At 47.3% G+C, this 24,793-nt stretch overlaps 1 long non-coding RNA gene across 3 annotated transcripts in view; it reads left to right on the forward strand.

Moving 5' to 3' along the window:
- Nucleotides 1–24,793, forward strand: part of LOC310849995 — a 38,992-nt gene that overhangs the window by 5,900 nt on the left and 8,299 nt on the right. For 2 of the 3 annotated variants that reach the window (XR_014567177.1, XR_014567178.1), the window contains exons 2-3: nt 9,669–9,746; nt 19,176–19,273. This is a non-coding gene — a long non-coding RNA (uncharacterized lncRNA). Of the gene's footprint in view, nt 1–9,668; nt 9,747–19,175; nt 19,274–19,388; nt 22,532–24,793 lie in introns of those variants that run through there. The other variant, XR_014567179.1, reaches the window with a different exon arrangement.

The raw sequence follows: 24,793 nt of genomic DNA on the forward strand, positions 1-24,793 counted from the left end.
TCAGGATAAAATTGGGGTGGGGAAGAACCGTTCATGTCACCTTGAACTCCTTGGAGGAAAGGTGGGATATAATGATTGATTGATTGATTGATTGATAGATAAATAAATAAATAAATAAAACCCCGCCCATCTGGCTGGGCTTCCCCAGCCACTCTGGGCGGCTTCCAACAAAATATTAAAATACAGTAATGCATCAAACATTAAAAGCTTCCCTAAACAGGGCTGCCTTCAGATGTCTTCTAAAAGTCTGGTAGTTGTTTTTCTCTTTGACATCTGGTGGGAGGGTGTTCCACAGGGCGGGTGCCACTACCAAGAAGGCCCTCTGCCTGGTTCCCTGTAACTTGGCTTCTCGCAGTGAGGGAACCGCCAGAAGGCGCTCAGCGCTGGACCTCAGTGTCTGGGTAGAATGATGCAGGTGGAGACACTCCTTCAGGTATACTGGGCCGAGGCCATTTAGGGAGGAACTGGGTCTGTGGCAAGCTGACGTCCTGTTTGAAGAAGCGCTGGGACTGCTTTCTAATGCAGGCTCCTCACATGAGATGCTGCCCTGGCCTGGAGACAACTGTTTGCTTCGCCCACTAGATGGTGACAAAGAGTTACGCTCTGGCCCACCAAAAAGCTCCAAGGGGCCCAAACTTGGTTGACTCTCATGAAGTCCACAGCTTTGGGAAATGGGCCTCCTGTTTCCATTTCACCGCTGATTCATCAAAATAGAGAGCAGCCTAGATGAGAGGATAGTAAGCGAACTTGTACAGAACTGGCTAGAAAGCCCTGTCAATGGGAAGGTGGTTCTACAGGAGTTCGATAGCTTCTGGAATCAGGAAAGTACCCCCCCCCAAAAAAAAAGTGCCCTTCCAAGGAATCGCAGCAATGTTGCCTGATGCGTGGTTTATTCAATTTCTCATTGGAGACAAGGGCATCAGAAGGAGCAACTGTGCACACAATTATTTGGGAAGCTGGACGTGTGACATGGGGTGAAACTATAAGATGTATATAAGGATTGTGGGCGATGCCTTGTGTACTTTGCTTCTGACATTGGCAGTGAGAGTGCATCAAGGATGCTGGGTACAAAGCCTACATCTTCCGTCATTCCTGACTATTGGCCATGCCATCTGGGGCTTGCGGGAACTGGAGTCCAGCAGTTTCTGGGGTCCACAGGTTCCCCACCCCTGTACTACCTGATCTTTCAGAAAAACAAAACCCGAAGATGGACTTCAGATCTCGAGCATCTTGGACATTCCCTCCACTATGGAGCTATGACCCATTTTGAAATGAAATTCCTGCTTGGCTGACCATATTAGAAAAGGAATAAGCACAGCCTCCTTAAAAAAATTATTTTTTTAAAAAAAACACCCTATATTCTAGTCTGGCTGAACCGTTGAGAAGAAGCAGGTCCTTTTTCTTCTGGTGAGCATCAATGCCAAAAATGGAAAGAAAGAGAAAAGGTTTGTCTGAACAGTTTTATCGCCTTCTCCGACTCATCCCCCAAGCATTTCTCCTCAACCTGAGGAACTCTTGCTGGGACAGAGAGTGGGGTGGATGTCAGCACCAGGAAGAAGCGCTGGAAACCAGATGGGATTGAGAGGTGGGAAAATAGCCAGGAAGGGCCTGGAAATGAATGAGTCGGCAGCATGAATCATCTTTTGCCCCCAAGCAGAAAAAAGCTTGTAGGCTGGGGTGTTGCTATGGGGTAGTCCAAGGGGCGCAAACACCAACCAGGTCTTTCTTGCCAAGCCCCCAGATCTATCCCAAAGGTGGGGAACTTTTATCTGCCACATTCCCTTCTGTTCAACCTTCTGAGAAGCACATGTCAGTGCTGGGCGGGGCCAGAGACAAAGGTGGGTGGTGCAATTATTATACATGTTACCTTTGTACAGTAGGCTGGCTTCTTCACACACTCACAAACCCCACTCCCTATCTTCCATCCAGGAAAGCAAGACATCTTCAGGAGAAGAAAAGGCTTAAGGAGGAAAGCCTACACAAATCCGGAGTGTGGTCCCTAAGGCGGTTGGATGGTGCTTTGTACACCTCCTTCTGGCAACTCCTGCAGCCAAGCTGGTGCCAAATGTATTGCTCTGCTTTGCTTTGGACCACATCAGCGAGGCTGAGAGGGGAGGGGTCTTAACATCTGGGCAGCCCAGGACCTCCACACACACTGCCCAGGTTTGCACCCCCAGAGAAGTTACTATGCAGTTTGACTTCGTCTCTGAAGGCGCACTCTCTCAAGATAGATGGGCGCCAACAACAAGGCAAGCAAGAGGCATTATCAGAGTCCAAGGACACATTCCAACCAAGCATAACACTCAGGGTGTGAGGCTGCGTCAGTTGAGGGATGGGGTCTAGGGCAAGGGGTAGGCAAACTAAGGCCCGGGGGCTGGATGCGGCCCAATTGCCTTCTAAATCCGGCCCACGGACAGTCCTGGAATCAGTGTGTTTTTACATGAGTAGAATGTGTTCTTTTATTTAAAATGCATCTCTGGGTTATTTGTGGGGCATAGGAATTCGTTCATTTCCCCCAAAAAAATATAGTCCGGCCCACCACATGGTCTGAGGGACAGTGGACCGGCCCACGGCTGAAAAAGTTGCTGAACCCTAGTCTAGGGAAAGTTCTAAGGGTCAAATAGAAAGGTCTGGAGGGCCACATTTGGCTCCCAAGGCCTGAGGTTTTGTGCTCCTGCTGAAACTAGCATGTGCATATTTTATGCCAATGTGTGCCACTTGATGCAAATTTGTGTCAGGAACCTGTGCCCCCCAGTTTTTTAAATAGCTGACAGCCTCCCTGCTTATAGGGTTGCTTGGAGTGGGTCAGCACATCTGAGCCCAGGGGAAAGCCAATGGATCAACATAGGAGAGGGTGGTAAGCAAGTACCACGACGACTCCACCCAGCCAAAACGTGGCCATTGGCCTGAATGAAGAACCACCACCAAGATAAGTTTGGAATATAGAGGTTTCAAATCCCAACTCAAAAGGCCACCTGTACCTGAGAAAGTCACGCTCACAAATTCTTGGCTGCACATTGGCTGTGTTGCACCATGCATTTACAGCTCACACTGGGTGTTGGGAATCATAGTTCTGTGAGACTTATAGTTCCCAATGTTCTTTGTGTGGGGTGCATTAAACATGCTTTGAATGCATGGTGCGTAGACAACCATTTTGAGCATTTATAAGGGTGGGGGGAGCAGTTTGGTGAAAATCCAGCAGGGCAATTGTGGGAGACAAAGAGGCACAGCGAACAAAGTACTGGAGGAAACAGTATAATTTGTTTACAAAAGGCTCTCCAGTTTTCTGTTGTGATGCCTAATGACTTTTAAGCCAAATTCAAGGAGGACAAGGCTATCAATGGCTCTTAGTCATCATCTTCCCATTCCATTCAGAATAAGAGGCAGCATGGGGCAGGCAAGTGCCAGCTCAGGCACAGAGCACCTGTTTTGCATGCCAAAGAACACAGGTTCAATCCCTGCCATCTCTTGGTAGGTCTGAAAAAGACTCCTTGTCTGACACCCCAGGACAGTTGCTGGCAGCCAGTGTAGACAGCACTTAGCCAGCTGGTCAATGGTTAGAGTCAGTGTGAAGACATATTTCCATTTCCTTTCCTTTCTTTTTTATTTTTATTTTATAAATGTCACACTTTACATTTCAATAATACAGGTCAAATAAATCAAAAAGTGACATTTTAGAAAGAAGAAGGTTGGAGAGAGAAATATAAAGACAGAATGTTACATTAATCTGAACACATTGTGCTAGCTGTGATTCCTGTGTTGCATGGGGTTGGACTAGATCACCCTTGGGTCCCTTCCAATCTTCCAATTCTATGATTCTAAGGAGATAAATAATCTCTCACTCTACCAGTACTGGATTGCCAGTAGTACATCTGCATAGGATCTTGGGGTCTTAGTAGACCACAGGCTTAACATGAGCCAACAGTGTGATGCAGCAGCAGAAAAAGCTAATGCTATTCTAGATTGCATCAACAGAAGTAGAGTGTCCAGATAAAGGGAAGTAATAGTCCCGCTCTAGTCTGGCTTGATCAGACCACACCTAGAATATTGTGTCCAGTTCCGGGAACCACAATTTAAGAAGGATGTTGACAAGCTGGAACGTGTGCAGAGGAGGGCAACCAAAATGATTAAGGGTCTGGAAACCAAGCCTTTTGAAGAACAGTTGAGTGAGCTGGGTATGTTTAGCCTGGGAAAGAGCAGACTGTGATGAGATATGATAGCCATCTTCAAATATCTCACATGGAAGATGGAGCAAGCTTGTTTCCTCCTTTGTCTGGAGGGTGACAACATGAGAACGGGCCTTTTCTGCATTGGCTCCATTTATGGAGCACTCTCCCCAGGGAGGTTTGGCTGGCACCTTCATTATACACCTTTAGGCACCAGGCGAAAATATTCCTTTTTAACCAGGCCTTTGTCTGAATAACATCTGATGCCCTTTTAAAATGTGTTGTGGGAATTGGGGGTTACAGTGGTACCTTGGGTTAATTACTTAATTCGTTTCGGAGGTCCGTACTTAACCTGAAACTGTTCTTAACCTGAAGCACCACTTTAGCTAATGGGGCCTCCCGCTGCTGCCGCGCCACTGGAGCACGATTTCTGTTCTCATCCAGAAGCAAAGTTCTTAACCTGAAGTACTATTTCTGGGTTAGCAGAGTCTGTAACCTGAAGCATATGTAACCTGAAGCGTATGTAACCCGAGGTACCACTGTATTGGGTTGTCTTTGCTTTTATTTTTACTATGTATTTAATATCTCAATTTTATGTTGTGAACTGCCCTGAGATCTATGGTTATAGAAGGTATACAAATTTAATTAACTTAGCAACAACAACGGGACATGGGTGGTACTGTGGGTTAAACCACAGTGCCTAGGACTTGCCGATCGCAAGGTCGGCGGTTCGAATCCCCGCAACGGGGTGAGCTCCCATTGCTTGGTCACAGCTCCTGCCAACCTAGCAGTTCGAAAGCACCCCAAAGTGCAAGTAGATAAATAGGTACCGCTCTCCAGCGGGAAGGTAAACGGCGTTTCTGTGTGCTGCACTGGTTCGCCAGACACGGCTTAGTCACGCTGGCCACGTGACCCGGAAGCTGTCTTCGGACAAGCGCCGGCCCCCGGCCTCTTGAGCGAGATGAGCGCGCAACCCTAGAGTTGGTCACGACTGGACCTGATGGTCAGGGGTACCTTTACCTTTTTAACAACAACAACAACACCCCCCCAAACCAAGGAGATTCCCACCAAACACCAGGTAGAATAATCTTGCAGTAAGAAAGGTTGTGGACTCTCCTTTCTTGGGTTTTTTAAAGCAGAGGTTGGATGACCATTTGCCATGGATGCTCTTAGTTGGGATTCCTGCATTGCAGGGGATGGGACTAGATGACCCTTGGGGTCCCACCCAACTCTACAATTCTATGATTCTATGTTCCTATAAATACTAGTTCCTGGGAAACACTATCAGCTGCTGCACTCATGTCCTGTTTGTGGTTGGCTGCTGTGGTCAGCAGGATGCCAGACTAAGATGGGCCTCTGGTCTGATGCAGCAGGGCTTTTCTTGTGACCATAACAACTCTTCTGCATCAGAGGCAGAAAGCACTTCTTCCTTTTCATCTCCTGAATGAGCCTCTTTGTCTCAGGCGAGAGTGAAATCCATCACCAAATCTAGGGTTAGCCACGGAATGTGGGTGCCGTCATTCAAGATGACACGGAGATACAAGTTTGACATTAAATTTGCATTTCATGGTTTGAACGTCAAGTTGCAAGACACACATTTTAAAATTCCTTCACCACCCCCACTCTCCGACGGCTGAATTTGAGAGCCAGTGTGGTATAGTGGTTTGAGTGTCAGACTAGGACCCAGCAGGCCAGGGCTGAAGCTCGCTGGCTGACCTTGGGCCATTCACTGCCTCTCAGCCTAGCCTCCCTCACAGGGTTGTAGTGGGGATTAAATGAGGACGGGGAGAACCACGTGCTCTACCTTGAGCTCCTTTGAGGAAAAGGTGGGACATAAATGAAATAAAAATAATAAATGTTATTAATGTCAGATTATGCTGATGTTTCGGCTTGGCAAAAGATGGACATTATATCCGTACGTTGCATTTCAGAGGTTGTGCTTTACCTATGGGGTGGTGAGATTTCTCAGCCAGGAGTAGATCTTGCACTGGCAGTCACGAGCAAGCTACAAATCAGGCAACATGCCCTAGGGTTGCCATGTTTCAAAAAGCATCATTCCTGACACCAGGAACCCACCTAAATTGTTGAGCTTTGGGGGGGGGGGGAACTTCCACCAACAATAATGATTTTAAGATTTTGGAGCTGTTTTCGCTGCTTTTTCCATCACATTGCCCTACATCCAGATTTTCCCTGACAATTTGCCAATTCAGCAAAATTCCCCCCTGACGCCATTTTTACGCCCGAAAACCAGGACATTTTCCTGGCGTATGGCAAGCCTAACATGCCCATCACACTCCTCTGCGTGTCAAACTTCAGCTTGGAGATCAGTTCAAAGACCTTACAGCTGAATTGCCAAAGCTGTTAAGATACCATCACACATCAACGAATTCCTGTATGCAAATCCCCAACAATTTTGCATTGGTTTTGCATGCTGCTATTTATAATGTTTTGCCTGTGTGACTTGCTTTTTTGGGGTGCTTTTTTGGGGGTAAACAGTCCTGGAAAGCTTTGGCAAAGGCCAAGATATAAAACTTTAGAACAAATACCCGGTAAATAACTGGGTCTTGCGTGCCCCCAAGAGGAACTGCAAGCCTGTCTTTTCAGCAGGGATGGGGAACCTGCAGCACTGCAGAAGGTGCTGGACTCTGACTCCCATACCACACCCAAGGAACACAGAGAGATAAATCACAAACTCTGTATGTAGTTTACAAAAACCCATTAACAATAATATACAGCATTTCACCACCTTCTGTTACATTAAATCTCAAATAATATATATAATGCCAAAATAATCATGGCATGCGCAATTTTGAGATACTGAATTGCACAAGCCATTATTATTTTGGCACTGTATATATTATAAACTTGGGCTCAATGATCACTGCAGATGGTGACAGCAGCCACGAAATTAAAAGACGCCTGCTTCTTGGGAGAAGGGCAATGACAGGCCTAGACAGCATCTTGAGAAGTAGAGACATCACCTTGCCAACAAAGGTTCGTATAGTTAAAGCTATGGTTTTCCCAGTAGTGATGTATGGAAGTGAGAGCTGGACCATAAAGAAGGCTGATCGCCGAAGAATTGATGCTTTTGAATTATGGTGCTGGAGGATACTCTTGAGAGTCCCAGCAACTGCAAGAAGATCAAACCTCTCCATACTGAAGGAAATCAACCCTGAGTGCTCACTGGAAGGACAGATTGTGAAGCTGAGGCTCCAGTACTTTGGCCACCTCATGAGAAGAGAAGACTCCCTGGAGAAGAACCTGATGTTGGGAAAGATGGAGGGCACAAGGAGAAGGGGACGGCAGAGGACGAGATGGTTGGATAGTGTTTTCAAGGTTACCAGCATGAGTTTGACCAAACTGCGGGAGGCAGTGGAGGACAGAGGTGCCTGGCGTTCTCTGGTCCATGGGGTCACGAAGAGTCGGACACGACTAAACGACTAAACAACAACAACATATTTTAAACTACATACAGAGTTGCTTAGTTTGTGGATTCTAACTCTCAGCAGACCCAGCAGGCAAACCAGCAATCAGGGATGCAGAGAGATATAGTCTAGCACACTGCAAAGGCTAAAGGTTCCTGGACCCCAGTTTTACAGGGCAGGTTTCCTTTAGAAGAGAGAGCACTGGAGATGTCTGGGATCTCTCAGACACTAAGCTGTTCTGAACCCCTGGCCTAACTGGCAGCAAGGCAGCATGCCAAGTCAAAAGTTCAAAGTGCAAGGATCAACCCACACAAGCAAAGTCCAAAACCCCAAGTCCAAAGGTCAGGAAATGGCCAGGGTCAATCCAAGTAGCCAAGGCTGAAGTCCAGCAGTCAGGATACAGTCCAGAGTCAAACCTAAAGTACAGTCCTATGAAAGTCCAGGAGCATCCAAAACAAGGTCCATCAACATGGGCAGTTGAGCAAACACAGCACCTCAGCTCTGCTTCCCTTTGGTACTTTGCCTGCTGATTGCAGCATCTGGGCTTGAGGAGGCAAGTGACCCTCACCTGTTCTAAGCCTGCTCCATCTGAGGAATCACACCTCTTCCCAGAGCTAGCAAGCCCCACCTAGCCAGCTAGTGTGCTGGGTTGTGGTCCCTTGTCTGCCTCAGCCTCCTAGAGTGCCCCTTGTGTGTCTGTGGAAACAGGGGCCCCTCTGTTTCTGGTGATGGGTCCTAGTTCTCTGGTTCCTGTGCACTGACCCGCATCCCCTTGTCATGCTCCATCACCCTGTGAGTACTTCCTTCCCCATCCCCTGCTTGCCCCGGTGTTTTCCCAGTCCCAGCTACACCTCTCGGCAGGATCCTCTTCCTCTTCCCTGTCATCCTGCCAGTTCATGACATATGCTAAGGGTGGAGGACCATGGGCCAAATGTGAACCGGCCCCCAAGCCTTTCTTGCTGACCCTTGTGGCTCTTCCTCAACCACATATCCTCGCTGGCCCTGTTATATTCCCTTCTTCAGTGCTTTTTGCCTGACTGGTATGTGCCTTTGAACTGTCATAGGTCGCGTCCTCCCTGTGCATTGAACCACATGGCTTCCCTCAAAGAACCATGGGAACTGCAGTTTGTCAAGGGCGCTGGGAATTGTAGCTCAATGAGGAGATAAACTACAGCACCCAGTATTCTTAAGGGGAAGCCATAATAGTAAAAGTGGTATAAATGTGCTTTAGTTGGAAGGTGTTGATGTAACTAGAATGCTTCTTGGAGAGACGGGTTTTGGATGGAGAGGCATTCGTGTCTACTGCGTGTGCAGGAACCTCTGGGTTTTGCATGCGCCAAATGTAAATTTAATAAATAATGATGATGATGATCAATGATTATGATGATGTAGCCATCTCATCCATGGCCCCACCCACCACTGGCATGCAGCCCCCAACCTTACAGATCTCATTTGTTTTGACCCAGGAGGTTCTTTGAGGTTCAGGGTTAAGCAATTCCGCAACTCCTGCTTATCTCAGCTGGCTGGGAGATTGAAGCTGGTGAGATTCATCACATTTCCTAATGTAAACAAAACCCGTTTCCTAAAGCTATTCAGGCATGCAGTTTCCGAAAGCCAAAGCTATCTTTTATTTGCCAGGAAGGATTCCCGTTACTGCGTCTTAAGTATAAATCAGGATCTGAGCTGATGATTTTTCCAAAGAACAAATTCAGGTCTTTTTGTGAGAGTGGGTATGTGCAGGCTAGTTTAAAAATGGCACAAGTAAGTGCACAGAGGAAATGCTATGTGTTCATCAGCTTTGGGCTTGAACATGCCAGCTTTGTGCAAACTATGTCAATCATAAAGGCATCAAATTGCTTGGAGTCCTTGTGATCATGGTTGCTTTTCCAGCATCAAACAAATTGCCCATCCATGCTTTGGAAGAATCAAAGGTGGGGGGAGGGTGTCTCCCTTTTATGGAGGCCTGTCCGTTGTGGAGGCATGTGCGTGTCTGTCTGTTACAGGTCTCTACTGAGATAAGGATAGAGCTGGCTGTTTCGTAGGTGTTTTTGAAATCATGTCCATTTCCTATTGACAGTGAACATCTGGCAACCTTTAAGAAGAAGGGGGGAAAGGCCTGGAGAGCAGCAGAAGTTATCTAAGACTTTGCAGTTCGGTGAGAGAGAATGGAGGGAATGCCGGGGGTGGAGGCAGGCGGAGTGGTGGATGAGATTGTAGAAGTGGAGAAAAGTGGTGAATGCCCTATAAAAGATCTGGGCCTCTTCTAGACATCTTTCACTTTCAGTGCTATGTACGCATGCAGTTTTCTTAGGCTGTTCAACCACCCCAACCCCCAGATCTGGCCTTAACCTGATTGGGATGGTGCACACCAGCCACACCAGAAGGCTCAAGCTGTGGTGCAGGCCAAATCAGTGATCCTGGAGAAGATGTTCTAAATCGGGGGAACCAATACGGTGTTCTCCAGGGTTTCTTGGACTTCCAACTCCCATCCTCCCCTCACCATTGGTCATGCCTGATTCCAAAAGCTGGCAGTGAGTGTAAATAAAAGATGTGAATGATCTGTTTGGGAATCTACTCTTCTGTTTTGAAGGCCTCCTTCAGGTCTGTTTTAGGTTTGGGAAATTTTATGAAGTTCTTAAGTGTGTTCATACACACAAAACACACACAAACGCCATCTCCTCTTGCTTTGTGTTGATCCTTCTGCAACGACAGAGAAGTTTGAAGTATAAAGCTACAGCATGTAATGGCAGCATGCTGGTAACTGCTGCAGCTAGGGTGGGGACCCTGGTGCCATCCAGATGTGGTTGGACTGCAGCTCCCATTGGCTCAAGCCAGCGTCATGGATGATGGGAGTTGGAGTCCAGCAACATCTGGAGATCCATAGATTCTTCACCCCGGATGCAGTAGGGACCAGCATGTTGCCATTATATACAGGAGTTCAATATGTAGACTGGGTGGTTCTCCTCCACAGCATTTTGGAGGAGGAGGAAGAGGAGATGTTGACTGATGGGTTGATATCCCATGTTTTCTCTCTTTAGCAGGGTTTTCAAGAGCAGGAACCACAGCTCAGTGGCAGAGAACATGAAGGTCCCAAGTTCAATCCTTGGCATAGAAAATTAAAACAGCCAGGGAGCAGAGACTGGGAACAACCTCAGCCTGGAAAGCTGCTACCTGTCAGAACAGACATGGGGTGGGGGTCCTATGGGCCTCCAGATGTGGCTGGACTCCAACTCCCATCATACTTGAGCTTTGCCAGACTGGCTGGGGCTGATGGGAGTTGGAGTCCATAGACTCCACAGGTTCACAGGTGATTCACAGGCAGGCCTCCTCCGTGGGGAAAAGCTATAGGTCAGTGGAAGGGTCCCTGTTTCCATCCCTGGCATCTCTGGATAGGACTGGGGGTGTCCCAGGTCTAAAAACCCTGTAAAGCCACTGCCATTCAGTGCGGAAAATGCTGAGCTGGAGGGGAGCAAGGATGAGATGCCCGAGCCGCAGTTTAGTTCCTCTGCACCCAAATGCCACTGCACACTTGTGTTGACGCGAGGGTGGCCGATGCCACCCCAACTCCCAGCACTAGCTCAACAAGTGAAGCCCTAACCTCGCTCCCTGCCCCGCACATGCAACCCTAGGGGAAAATGCTATCTGTGGGGAGTTCAGCTTGAGCAGCTGTTAAAAGGCACAGGAGCCCTGCCAAGGGAACAACAGCAATATTATTAGCAACCCTGTTTTACATACCGCCCCCCCTTTCTTGGAAATGATTTTAAATCACTTAAGGGCAGGGCTCGGCACATTTCTCTCCCCCCCCCGCCCCCAACTACCCGGTTTCCAGGAGCGATTAAACAGATCTCAATGCACGAGGAAAACTGGAAGCGGCCTCTACGTTTCTCTTCCTCTCTTATAAAGGTCGGGTGGGAAGAGAAAGGAAAGACGGGCGGGGGGGGGAGGGAGAGAGGGAGAGGGAGAGGGAGAGAGAGAGAGAGAGAGAGAGAGAGAGAGAGAGAGAGAGAGAGAGAGAGAGAGATATGAGAGGAATGAAATTCTTTCAATTATTTCGCGGTCAAAAGCCCCCTTTGGCCCGATCGAGAGCGAGCAATAAACAGGGGGAAAGAGCTGGGAGCCGGAGGGGGGCGTGGAGGACCAAAGAGAAGACTTCTGAGTATTCCCCGTACCACCACGCGCGAGGAAGTGGGGGGCGGGGGAGAGAGACTCGCGGAGAAATTAAGGCAGGAATTTGTGCAGGATTTTTGGCGTTTCGAGAGCAATGGATGGTGCTTTTTTCTTTTTTGGAAGGAGGCTATTAAGCGCGAGAGCAAGCGGCTGGGCCTTTTCTATGTGGGGCCTTGTTTGCAGACGTGTGAATGAGCGAGAGAGAGAGAGAGAGAGAGGCGCATTGAATGGACTTGGAAGCGGAGAGGCAGAGATCAGCCGGCAGGGAGGGGCGGGGGAAGGAGCCGAGGCTGGGAGCTCAGACAGCCTGGCGCCAGCAAACACCTGCGAGCAGCTAACAGGAACACAATGGCAAACGCAGGTGGGGGAGTGCTGTCAAGCCAGGCCTCTCCCCACTGTTAATCACGGCTGATTGCATCAGTTTCCAAAGCCTGCCAAGACCCACCAGCCAGCAGCCGGCCAGAGTTGTTCTCTGTGTCAGGATTTTTTTCCTTTTCTAATTTAAAGCAACTTTGCATTAATCCCCCCCCCCCTTTCAGCACAAAAAGGGAGGGGGAGGGAAACAGGTGGGGGGAGGCTTCAGAGTAAGAGTCTCACTGGCTGAACGAATAAAAGCCAAGCTGGATCAGCTTGAGGGTTATCGATCTGAGCGCCCCCCCCCCCACTCCAACCAGTAGGTTTGTGCCCTTGCAGTTCAGTGGATCAGAGCAGGGTTAGGTTTGCTGAAGAGCAGGGCTGGGGTTGGTGCCCAGCAGCCTTGGGCTGCCGGCACTGTAGTGGGACCCGCTGCTGATACCAGCCCTGCCCACCCCTTTTAATTTCTCTCTCTCTCTCTCTCTCTCTCTCTCTCTCTCTCTCTCTCACACACACACACACACACACACACATCTCTTCACCATAGCCTTCTGAACAACACTGGTTGGCTGGGTGGAGCGGACATGTCAGATTTCCCACAGTGCTCTAGGACAGCATTGTCCCAGGGCATTATGGGCAATTAAAATGGCTGCCTGGCGCAGCCACCCAGTGTGGCTTGTTTGCAATGCTGTGAATGCTTCTCCCAGGTGAATCCAGAAAGGCTTACAAATATTTGCTTTGCCCAGGTGCCCTTGAACCTGAAACCACTCCTCCCTCTGAATATGAAAGCAGAGACTGCTGCTACCAATTGTGCAATAATAAAATCGGACTTTTGACTATCTTTCTTCCTTAGATGTTGTGTGGTGGTTTCCAAGCTGTGTTTTTGGGAGGGGAGCAGGGGTCCGTTACTGAGTGTTTATCGGGCGTTCTTTCATGTTCTGAGGTTCAGACATGGGTGTGCAAATCTCCCTAAAAGTTCTTGCCTGCCAATGTTGATCTTTCCATGGGAATCTGAAGGGGTTAAGGGAGTGTTGCCCAACATTCCTGGCCTTCTCTTGTGCATCCCTATCACTCTTGCCCTACAAAAGAGTTTTAGGGCTGCCTTCTGATATAGTTCTCAAGAGTCCTTGGGAGTGTTCCACAGCACTCCCTGTGACTACTCTTGCCCCACAATTCAGATTTGCATGGGAATGTTGCTTGCAGCTGATGGGATGGCAACCAGGGCTAGCGTCCATGCCTTTCAGAGTCGCAGAGAATGCTTGCCCTTTGAGAATGGTTGCACTGCCATTCTGATCCTGCTCTGTAATCTGAAGTGGTGTGGGAGCAATCTTCCTCTGCATTCGAAATTCAGTCAGTAGAGTGCGAGACTCCTTAATTTCAGGGTTGGGGGTTCGAACCCCACGTTGGGCAAAAAATTCCTCCATTGCAGGGCGTTGGACCCTTATGCTCCCTTCCAACTCTACAATTCTAGGAAGCTGTATAAAAATATCAGGCAAAGTACAAAGTGCAGTCTTGGTTGACATAGGAGCCAGGGTGAGAGCAACTGGGCACAGCAGTGCCTTCCATCCATGGTGCATTCTAGCACATGCCCCAGAATCCTTTGCAGTATGGCAACACATCAAGCTGAGCTGTGCCTTTAAATCCATTCAATGTTGTGAGTGAAAAAAAGTGCATATTGAGTCTCATAGAACCAAACATAAAAGCTCACAGCCCAAAATTAAGCACAGGATGCTGACCAGGAATGCAATGCGGACTCCTGCCATTGCTGATGTGGCAAATCTTAGAAGGCACCCATAGGATGTGGCTGCAGGGCTGACCACATCTTCAAACCAATGTCCCTCTAGCCACTTAGCAGAATAATTCCTGAACATTAAATGTATGGTTCTTTTCTTGATTTGTTTCTCGCGGTCGTATCCTGCCTTTTCCCCTAGGGAAGTTTACATGGGGATTGTGGTCACCACAACCCTGTGTGGTAGGTTAGGCACAGAGAAAGTACTTGACCTAAGGCCACCCAGTGAGATTCAAGGTTGACCAGAAATTGGAATCCAGCCTTCCTAACCCAAATCTTCCCATTGCACTGCAGATCGATGTATATCCACATGTTGACTGTACGTCTTTTGATTTCAAAATGCCATGCATGGTTGACGAACCTTGGCCACCTCTGCTGTCCCTGCACTTGTTTCAGCCCTCGAAATATAAGGTTATACCATGGTTAAAGGTAAAGGTAAAGGTAAAGGGACCCCTGACCATTAGGTCCAGTCGTGACCGACTCTGGGGTTGCAGCGCTCATCTTGCTTTATTGGCCGAGGGAGCCGGCGTACAGCTTCCGGGTCATGTGGCCAGGCACTGAGCAACGGGAGCTCACCCCGTCGCGGGGATTCGAACCGCCGACCTTCTGATCAGCAAGTCCTAGGCTCTGTGGTTTAACCCACAGCGCCATCCGCGTCCCGATACCATGGTTAGGGATCGGCAAATCTGTCAGCTTTTGTTGATCCAGTTTCTCAATTTTCCAATCTTAATCTCAATTTTGCACCTTACTACAGATTCCTCCCCCTTCAAAACAGCTGTTAGTATTTTAGTACAAATTTCTTCTAATGAACAGATTTTTATATGCAGTATTGACCAATGTATGATATTTTCACTAATGTGCATTCAAAACAGCTGTTAGTATTTTAGTACAAATTTCTTCTAATGAACAGATTTTTATATGCAGTATTGACCAATGTATGATATTTTCACTAATGTGCATTTAAAGCACACTTTCCCCTCCCTAATGCACTCATTTTTGGTACACATAGCCAAGTTGGAGAACCGTGTTGCCAAATTCAGAGACGTGTGAACTTGGAAGTGTTTGGGTTCTGATTCAAGTTTCTCATGGAAAAGCAAACAAAATGGAATTTCTGCCCATCAACTAAAATTGGTTCTCATGAAGAGGAGCCAGTGAGTGCCCTTATGGGTGTCTCCACTGTAACAGTAGAGGACAGGGAACTACTAAAGCCTCATGCGTCATTCCCGGAGGATCATTGTCTCCCTGCATAATGTTACGGGTTAGTGAACCATTCTTGGCTGGGGCCTGGATCCAGTTTCCCAGCTCAATAATGCAGGAAATAACGATCTGCATTCAGAGGTTTGTTGGGTTTTTTTGTTTTGGTTTTTTTTTGGGTGAGCTGGATGCCTTCAATGGATGATAAACAGCGCTGCCATTTGGAACCCTGCCCCATTGTGCAAGCATGTTAGAGAAGAGTCACAAGTTGTGGCATCCCATTTACTACAACTGGGATGGGGGGTGGGTGGGTGGGAAGATTATTGTGCTTGGTTTGCATGCGTCTTGTAGCCTCATTCCAGCCTTTAGAATGCCAACAGGATATGCTGGTCACAATATGTGAGTCACCCAAAACCAAATCCTCTCTTGCCATCCTCAAGAGACAGCTTAAAAGACAGACACCCAAAATGAAAACTAGTTCCCTGTGACTCAATATATCATTGCAGTGGCCCCAATCCAGGGAGATAGCAACAACAATATTGACACACTGGGGATGCTTTCAACTAACTTTACTCAGAGCAGATACACTGACATTAATGATAGGCCAAAGTTAGTCATCATGGCCATTGATTTCAGTAGACCTACTCGTGAGTAAAAGTTAGTTGAATACAACCCAGGAAAGATGGCAAGTAGAGTGTAGTTGAGCTTTCGGAGCAATCCAGATTGATGGGTTGTCGGTGATGTTGTTGTTTGCAAGCATCTTCTGCAACATGTCGTTGATGCAATAATACTGCTTTAGCAGTGGATTAATATTGGACTACCCACACATCGTCCCACTTTATTAGTTGTTTTGCATTGCTTTCTCAGTGCAACTACATTATTGCTGTCCACAAGGGCACTTGGGCACTGTAATGCAGCAAAAGCAGGACAACACACACACACACACACACACACACACACAAAGATTTGTGGCCTGAAAAGGTATAGAATCTCACTAGGATGCTATGGGACAAGTCCCAATGGAAACAGAGCATCATGTCCGTCCCAAAACTTTTCAGATGAAACGGTATTGAAAGTGGGATTGCATATAACTGCCCCGATCATGAATGCACAAGGGTTGTTCTTGTTTGATCATGCTCATGTACAGTTTTGGGAGTCCCACTGAGGGCTGAAAAGCAACATCTAAATATCAAATAAAACTCAACTCAGCAGAGAGAAGGATGGGGACAACTAGAATTAGTTGCCTCTGTCTGGATCTGGCTCCAATCTACTGTTGGGCTACTTCCCATATCCCCCACAAGTCTCAACGGGCACCAGCCATGGCTTGCTACAGACCCTCCAAGTGTCCCTGTTTTCCAAGGAGAGTCCCAGATTTACAAAAGGCATCCCAGTTTCTGATCTGATCCCGAAATGTCTGGTTTTTACTTAGGGTGCCCCTATTTCCATTGGATAAATGTTGCACGGTATGGAGTTATGCGACCCACAAGCCATGGAGATAAGTAACTATACAATCTTTATAGCCCTGTATAGGGAAGTTTTCTAAATATTTTATTATGTTTTTATATATGCTGGAAGCTGCCCAGAGTGGCTCGGGCAACCCAGTCAAATGGGTGGAACAACAACAACAACAACAACAACAACAACAATAACAGCATCCTTATTTTCATCAGATAAATGTTGGAGGGTATGTTGTTAAAGGCCCACCAATTCCACCTCACACAGTAGATGTTCTGAACCGATTGGGGGGGGGGGCGCATGCCTGCTCCACCCCAACTTTCCCACACAGATTAGGAAAGTCTGCATCTTCGTTTTCCACCATGCATAAGTGACCACCCTTGTGCTAAATTCAATTACAGTGGTACCTCTGGTTACGAACTTACCGTAATTCATTCTGGAGGTCCTTTCTTAACCTGAAACTGTTCTTAACCTGAAGCACCACTTTGGCTAATGGGGCCTTCTGCTGCTGCCACACAATTTCTCTTCTCATCCTGTGGTAAAGTTCTTAACCTGAGGTACTACTTCCAGGTTAGTGGAGTCTGTAACCTGAAGTGTTTGTAACCCGAGGTACCACTGTAGCAAGGATCAGCGATGAGGCCCATTTTCAGGAACGTCGTCTGTTCTTCTTCAGCAGGATCCTTTTATCCCTGATGGTGACTCAAGTTCAGAAAGCCCAGGGACCCAACATTCCTCCTGGGAGACCCCTGCTTCTTCTTCATCTCCCGGAAGTCATGCCGGCCTACATCCAACTGCCTCACAGCTTTTACCAAACATGCTTGGAAGCTGCCTGCCTCAAGCCAGGTGCTCTTGAGGGAGTGTTTCCACGCTGTTTGCCATCAATCACGAGCCTTTCGTAGCCAGTGATTATGTACACAGGAGCAGGAGCAGCTCCTGCTTTCCTTGAGTTTTCCCAGCCAGTACGGCAGGCACCCCCCCCCAGAGCCCTCTTCCCCCCTCATCCCCACTTAATATCTCCCACATGTTATGCTGAGCCAGACTCTTCTTCCACTGGGTATATAGGGGTTTAGAAAGAGACACCTGTACACATACATCACTGCCATGAGCTAAGAGAGGGTGATGATCTACGAGAATCCCCGTGGGCACTTCCTGTTGTATTTACACAGGGAGCTGCTTTGAAGCTGGAGAAGGCCTGAAGGGAGAGAGGGAAAGGAGTCAGATGGGCGCATATAAGTAATAAAATTATTATTCATAACACGGCTCAGGAACTCTGGCATCCTTTCCATCAAACCACCTTAACCTCCACGCAGGTTCGGCGGAAGGTGATAGCAAACCACCGTCGCTCTCTCCAAGAGAGCTGAGGAGGGCTGGTCCAGGAGGGCAAATGGTGGCCTGCCCTACCAAGCTCAGCCTGTCCTTAGCCAGCTCCTGCCTGCTTGCCTCTTACTTGTGACCAGTCCAAGGGGGGCAGAGGTTCCCTACTTCCTCCTTAGTCTCAGGGTTGGCCTTGTAGAACTGAAAGGGGATGAGGATGAATCATAGAACACCTTCTGAACGTGGGGGTTTTTTATGATGATGTGGCCATGTCATCTTTAGACTCAGAAGGTGCCTTCCCCAGCTGAAGTTGGTTCTCTAGGACAAGTGAGGCACTGCCTCAAGAATCTCAGCCAGCCTTCCTCCTATGTCCATGCAGACAAAGGGGTGGCAATGCCTGCCAGCTTCTTCCTCTCAATTCTCCCCTTGTAAGACTCAACAGAGAGGAGAATGGAGAGAAAAAAACTAAAATTTGTTAATTTGTTAAACCAAACTGTAGTCTGTGAGCTTCACTGAAGTGGTCCGCAGCAGCGGGTCTGTGGATTTGTGGTTGAAGACACAAGACATGACGTCCATCATGTTAAACAGTGCTTTTTACCCTTAAAAAAATGTTTAGGGGTACTCTCATTTTCCTACTCATATTGAAATACTGCCCCTCAATGAGGCCAAACTTAGATTCACAAAGTATTTAGGGGTATGCATACACCTGCGTCCCCCCAGAAAAAAACGCACCGATGTTAAATATCCAAAACTGGTTTTCAGTTGTATTTTTTATTGCTTCTTCTATTTCTTATACTGTGTTCTGTTGTGTTATAATTTAAATTCCATGTGGTTTAACTCCTAATACAATAGAATATTATATAATATATAAGAAAGAAAGAATACAAAAATGCAATTAAAGATCATATGGCATTTAGCACACAGCACATTGCAATTGCTACAGCAAGCAGAAAAGCCGTTAAGTGGTCCACCAAGATCCTCAGCGATCTTCAAGTGGTCTGTGGCGGGGGGGGGCGTAATTTGGGAACCTTGGGATTAAACTGTTGCAGCTCTAGTATAACTATAGATTCAGAAGATCTGTGATTTTAAGAAAAGCAATCTGTCACCTGCCTAGATTGTGTGCATGTGCATGCGTGCATAATATACATATATAGATAAATATGCTATTACTGCATAGGCAGAAGGAACAGCACTTTCATATATATGCTAACATGAATTCCATTTGCTGCTGATTATACCGGCAATCCTTTCTATGGAGAAATTGCTCTGATGTTCCTATCCCTCTTTTTTTTTTTTTTTTTTTTTTTTAAGCATTGCAAATGACTGCCCAGTCTCAAGATGCTCCAGGCTGACTTGTGACATCGATCAAGAGTTGTTTCACAACAAGAGCAAGACAGCTGTGCAGCTGGGTGCGTGTGTGCGTAGGTGGCTCATTTCCCTCCTGCTCCCTGCTCCCTTCTGGGAATAAGGCTTACGTTAATTACATAGGCTCCTTTATCTTTTTCTTTCTGTCCTCCGAGGTAGGTCAAGAGTTCCATGTGAAACTAGGAGACACCCAAATACCCTGGCTGACCCATCACCAACTACATGGCCTTTTCAACAACCTGGTAAGCAAAGGCGGCAGCTACCAGGCCGCTGGCTAACTTTGGAAAACCCCTTCTGACAACAGAGGGATGCAGCAAAGGGATGGTATGTGCAACACACAAAAATACTGCTCTACGCCACTACAGGCCCCTTCACCACAATCAAAGACCAATGGGAATGTGACACAGGACACGAAAAAACTCAACCCGATGGTCAGAACTTTGGCCTAAGTCACACTTTAAATATATCTCAGCCAAAAGAAGGGAACTCGCTTTGAAACTTATTTATAGATGGTACCTAACACAATGAAAGCTAGTATTGATACATCCAGGAATTTCACCTAGGTGCTGGAGAGGTTGTTCCTCCACGGGCACATTCCTCCCTGTGTGGTGGGAATGGCCCCAGATCTGATCCTTTCGGATATTAGTCTTACAATAAATTTGCAAAATAACAAAACAGGTAATAGAAGCAATTCCAGAACTGGTCCTACTCAATATCTTCCAAGACAATTATGTGCACTTACATGACAAAGAAGTCACAAACCACTTACTCTCAGCTGCTAGGAGTGTCATAACTAGACACAGGAGGGATCTGTTGGGAGTGGAACATGGACCACTAATACCAAACTGTCAGAGGCCGTGCTGAGGAGGGCTGCACTGAGGAAGAATGGTGGGAGCCATCCCCTCGCCCTGATCCTGAATCCCAGGAGCAGGAGGACAGTATAGATTTGGAACAGTGGTTTGCAGAGGGGCATAGTTCATAAGGCAGAAGCTGGGAAATACTGGATGGGGAACAGCTGGCAGAAGAAACACTAGAAGAGAGAGAGTAAACAGACTCAAAGTCTCTGGACAGCATTCATCCCCCTTCTCCAAAGACACGGAGAGCTCAGAAAGTGTTAGAACAGAAAGTGCAGAGGGAACAAGCTCAGATTACAAGACATAGGAGTGATGTAGATTAATAGGGACGGGGGGGGTGCGCCTTAATTGGGAGCACCACCATTTCTAGGTAGACATGTTCTTTTATCATTCACTGTGATTATTAAAGAATCTAACTGGTAAGACGTTCTGTTCGTTTAATCTTTTTATTTACTGATCTTTTTATTTACATGGGGACAAACACAGGAGGACACTTTTACCCCGATGTGGCACCCTTATATTATATATGCAAGCCAGCAAGACAATAACCAACCCCACCCCTAGACAGCATACAAATCAATATGGTTAACTTGACCCACCCAACAACACACACCCCTCTCACACACAGACAAAACATGGTGCAACCAACTCGCAACCAACCATGCCCTGGGCCCTCTGGTCTCTTGCACCACCAGCAAGAATAAGGTAACTGTTTATATGACACTTGACACAAAAGCTTTGCTCATATACTATGTAGAAGAATGATTTTTTACTGTCTTGGCCTTTCCTGCCCTTTCCTTCCCTCTCCCTTCCAGTTTTTCTTTTCCCTCAGCCCCTCTAACAGTAATGTCTCACTCTGAATATGACTGATTTGTTTGAATGATTCTGTGACTTGAAAACAGAGTCTCTGAATGTTCTATTGTTACCCAAGAAAACCTTTTAATAAAACTTTTTAAAAAGAGAGTTCCATGCGACAGACAGGCAGGGGAGATTAAGAGGCAGCAGTTTGCACACAAGGCTGCCTGGAGTGTTTGCTGTTGGACTGAAATTTGAACTCAGGCCTTCTAAAGTACAAGGGCAGATCGTCACACGAGTGCTTCATTTCAAACAAGGGTGGCTCTAACTTGCAGCTCTCTGGATGTTTGTTGGACTCCAAGCCTCAATATCCCGAATCAGCATGGCCAACGGTCAGGGATGATGGGAGTTGTTGGTCAACAACAGGTTAGCAGCCCCTGATTTAAATACTCAGGATACTAGGAGGTGCTCCTGTTGTCTGATATGCAGACAAAATGCCTTTTAACCTCTCCTGGGGTAGCACAGAGAGGAGATACCTTAAAACACAGAGAGATGTGTGCCAGTGTTGAGGAATGTACCCATAAATGTCCTTTATTTGGCTCCAGACTTAGCTGAACAGCTTAGGTCCCACAGAAATCACTGAATCTACTTAATCACAGCTTAAGTCCCATTCATTCCAATTGGAATGCAGGCCAGCTAACTTATTCAGGGACTCAGCTGATCAATGCACCAAAGGAAAAGGATGAAGATTGGGTAGGATGGAATGCCTTTTGGCTTAGAAATTTGCCCAAGGTGGCCTCTTGGGCCCAATAGAGATGCCTGATGGTCCACTGCTCTGAGCTTCCTCACCACTGCCATAAACCCGCAATCCAAACAGCCAGACACAACCTTCTCCAGTCCCATCACCAGGAACATAGGAAGCTGCCATATACCAGGTCAGACCATTGGTCCATCTTGGTCAGGATCACCTGTGCTGAGTGGTTCTTCAGGATCTCAGGCAGATGTTTTTCCCAGCTGTGAATGTTGTTGGGGGAACTGACCTAGGGACCTTCTGCAGGCCCCAACACTGAGCCATGGCCCAGGAAGCTGGGCTCGTCCACTGGCTGTGCAGAGAGACCTGCCTTTGCAAATAGCACACAAAAAGGAATTATAGTCGGAGAAACGGCTAGGCAAAATGTGTGCATTAGTCAAAACTGCATACAAAAATGTGTTTAATTAGTTGAAATCCACACTAGAATGCTGAAGAATTTTCATGGTGGGGTTGTGTGGGTTGTTTTTTGGTTTTTTGGTTTTTTAAAAAAAATTCTAAATTAACTGCAGAAATCTGAGTAACTGGAAACTGGAAAAAATGAGAGAAATGAAATGGACAGATTCTTCTCTCTATTATCAAATGGATTTGGAAAGTGGTGGACTCTCTTTCAATGGAGGTTTTTAGGCAAAGATTGGATGGCAGGGATTCTTTATCTGTAATTCCCAGATTGCAGGAGGTTGGACTTTACTTATATCAGTACCTTCCGACGCTACAATTCTACGATCCTATGGAAGTGACGTTAGAGGCAGGGTGGGATAAACACATAAGAAATCAGAACAATGTACTTCACACAGACCCCCTTCTCACATTGCCGCATCCTGCCCAGCTTTCAGCGCAAACAATTTACTGTTTAACTCTGGTTTCCAGGCTGCCTCAGAGCACTGAGATCAAGGGGACCCCTGTTCCTGTCTCATCCCACGCCCCCCACCACAAGCGCAACGAGGGGAACGTGGATAGCTTTCTTGCGTCAGCGGCGCTTGTGCCTGATGCGTGCGCCATCCCACGCACCCCGTCACCTTGCTTCCTCTCTGGGCACTCTTTCCCTCTGCTGTAAGAAAGTGGGGGGGGGGGGAGAGATCCCAGTGAGGCTGAAGAGATGGCTGTGTGCACCTAGCCTCCCCTTCAATCCCCCCTCCCCCCCGCCAGGCAAAAACAGAGAGAGGCAGGTGCTTCTCAAAGCCACAGTGGGTGGATTCAGTCGCTTGGCTCATGGCAGGTTATTATGTGGGAGGAGGGGCAGTTTCGGGACCAGCCATTCAGGTTCTTGCAGGAGACCAGCCAAGACTTCGAGGTTCTAGTCCCAGCTGGGCACCTGACTCACTTTGACTAAGTCACTTAAGCCCAGAAGCTAAAGTTACACAAAGCAAGCACTGTCGTGACGTCCTGCCTCCTGAACCACATTCTTCAGGAGTCAGCTTTCGAGTTACAACAGAGGCAGTGGCGTAGCGTGGGGGGTGCAGGGGGGGCCGGCCGCACCGGGCACAACATCTGGGGGTTAGGGTTAGGGGGCGCAAATCCACGGGTTAGGGGGCGCAAATCCATGGGTTAGGGGGCACAAATTACTTGCCTTGCCCCGGGTGCTGACAACCCACGCTACGCCACTTAACAGAGGTCCTTCTCACAGCTTCCCCTCTTCTGCGAGGACCAAACCATAAGGCTGTGAGGAGAGAGCAGGCAAAAGGAGCAGTTGGGGGACGTGGGACTAGTCCATTGCAGGGCACTGCCCCACAAGCCTCAAGCCTGCCTCAGTCAGCTCCTACTTGCCTCCCTTCTTACAACATAAAAGCAGAAGGACAGCCTGCTGGATTAGCCAATGGCCCATTTAGTCCAGCATCCTGTTCTCGCAGGGACCAACCAGGGGAATCCGCGAGCAGGATTTCAGCACCAGAGCACTCTCCCCTCCCGTGGCTTCAAGCATTTCAGAAGCATTGCTGTTTCCAGCTGTGGAGGCAGAGCATAGCTCTCATGGCCAGGAGCTATTGATACCCTTGTGCCCTCCATGAATTTGTCTAATCAACTAAATGGGGGGCCGTCACTGACTCTAGTGGGAGGGAGTTCCATAGTTTAACAATGCACCACAGGAAGATAATTCTTTCTTTTGTTATCTGTCCTGATTGTCCTCCTCCTCCTCTTCTTTCTTTCTTTCTTTCTTTCTTTCTTTCTTTCTTTCTTTCTTTCTTTCTAAATTTTTATTAGAAACTTAAACATAGCATAATATCTGAAAACATAACATCCTTCATTTTTCCCCATTTTCCTCCCTCCCCCCACCCTCCCATACCCCCCCTGACTTCCCTCAGTTCCAATCTTTGGTTTCTCTATGAATGCTATTCTCTGCATGTTGCAAATTTGTATAAATCCTTAATGTCCTGATTATCCTTTCAACATTCAGCTTCACTGGATGCCCGTGAGTTCTAGTGTTATGAGAAAAAGAAAAGAAAAGTAAACTTCTCCATCTGCTTTCTCCATGCCATGCATAGTTTTTATAAACTCTTATCATATCACCTGTCCAGTGGGTGACCCTGCCTTTTAGCTTCCTTCCCAGTTTGCCCTTGTAGAACTCAGCAAGGAATGGAATGGGACAAACCTAGAATTACAGTGGTACCTCGGGTTAAGTACTTAATTTGTTCCGGAGGTTAACCTGAAACTGTTCTTAACCTGAAGCACCACTTTAGCTAATGGGGCCTCCTGCTGCTGCCACGCTGCCGGAGCACAATTTCTGTTCTCATCCTGAAGCAAAGTTCTTAACCCGAGGTACTATTTCTGGGTTAGTGGAGTCTGTAACCTGAAGTGTATGTAACCTGAAGCGTATGTAACCCGAGGTACCACTGTAGTCATTTTCATAGAATCATAGAATCATAGAGTTGGAAGAGACCACAAGGGCCATCGAGTCCAAACCCCTGCCAAGCAGGAAACACCATCAGAGCACTCCTGACATATGGTTGTCAAGCCTCTGCTTAAAGACCTCCAAAGAAGGAGACTCCACCACACTCCTTGGCAGCAAATTCCACTGTCGAACAGCTCTTACTGTCAGGAAGTTCTTCCTAATGTTTAGATGGAATCTTCTTTCTTGTAGTTTGGATCCATTGCTCTGTGTCTGCTTCTCT

The sequence above is a fragment of the Podarcis gaigeae genome, assembly GCF_964106915.1.
Source record: "Podarcis gaigeae genome assembly, chromosome: 8".
Lineage (NCBI taxonomy): Eukaryota > Metazoa > Chordata > Lepidosauria > Squamata > Lacertidae > Podarcis > Podarcis gaigeae.